The 705-nt window shown below is 32.5% G+C and overlaps 1 protein-coding gene across 1 annotated transcript in view; it reads left to right on the top strand.

Moving 5' to 3' along the window:
• LOC107576621 (disintegrin and metalloproteinase domain-containing protein 22-like) overlaps nt 1–705 on the top strand; it is a gene marked incomplete at its 3' end in the record, with an annotated part of 22384 nt that overhangs the window by 2061 nt on the left and 19618 nt on the right. The window lies entirely within an intron of this gene.

Here is a 705-nt window from a genome sequence, read left to right as displayed (position 1 = left end):
ACCTCTCCTCTGAGTTACCTGCTGGTGCGACCCACAGCCAAAACATCAGGTATGCCAAACTTTCACATTTGCTAAGTCTTCACAAGAGGATGACTTGCAGAACCAGTTCCAGTGTTTGGAGCTCATTTACCTCCAGTTTAAAGCTTAAAGATCTGCCATGTCTAAGCATATTTCAAAAGTCATTTGTATAAATTGGATACATAAATCGATTTTACCACTAGTAAGGTGTTCTCTTAAGCACAATATAAAACAGGGGCACCAGCAATATTAACACACTGAAGGATTTTCAGGATTTAATAATTTTAATGTATTTAGTGAAAAACAGCTTAGAATTTATTGATTATTCTCACAATTTTTACATTAAATTAATTCTTACATTTTGAATCTACTTGACTGTTAAATTTGGTCCTGTTATTGCAAACAAAAACAATTGTAAGCCATTTCAGAGCAAATACATAAACGTTTATTTAACATTTATTTAACAAATATATTTAAATATATGAGGGCTGAAAATCTCAAGATATCTTTTTTTTTCATTAGTCTGTTATTCTTCTGTTCTGTTTTCATATTCATGTTCAACAGTTCATTCACCACTTGCACACATTTCACACGCTTTTAATTTCTCTTTTTATTTTTCTGTTTCATGGCTTTTGTTTATATGCACTCGTTCTTTGTGGACAGGCTCATGTCTTTTGCTGGAGTGAC

The sequence above is a fragment of the Sinocyclocheilus grahami genome, unplaced genomic scaffold (genome assembly GCF_001515645.1).
Source record: "Sinocyclocheilus grahami isolate Dianchi unplaced genomic scaffold, SAMN03320097.WGS_v1.1 scaffold4050.1, whole genome shotgun sequence".
Lineage (NCBI taxonomy): Eukaryota > Metazoa > Chordata > Actinopteri > Cypriniformes > Cyprinidae > Sinocyclocheilus > Sinocyclocheilus grahami.
Note: the sequence above shows the minus strand (reverse complement) of the source record. Positions and strands in the feature narration are given on the sequence as shown.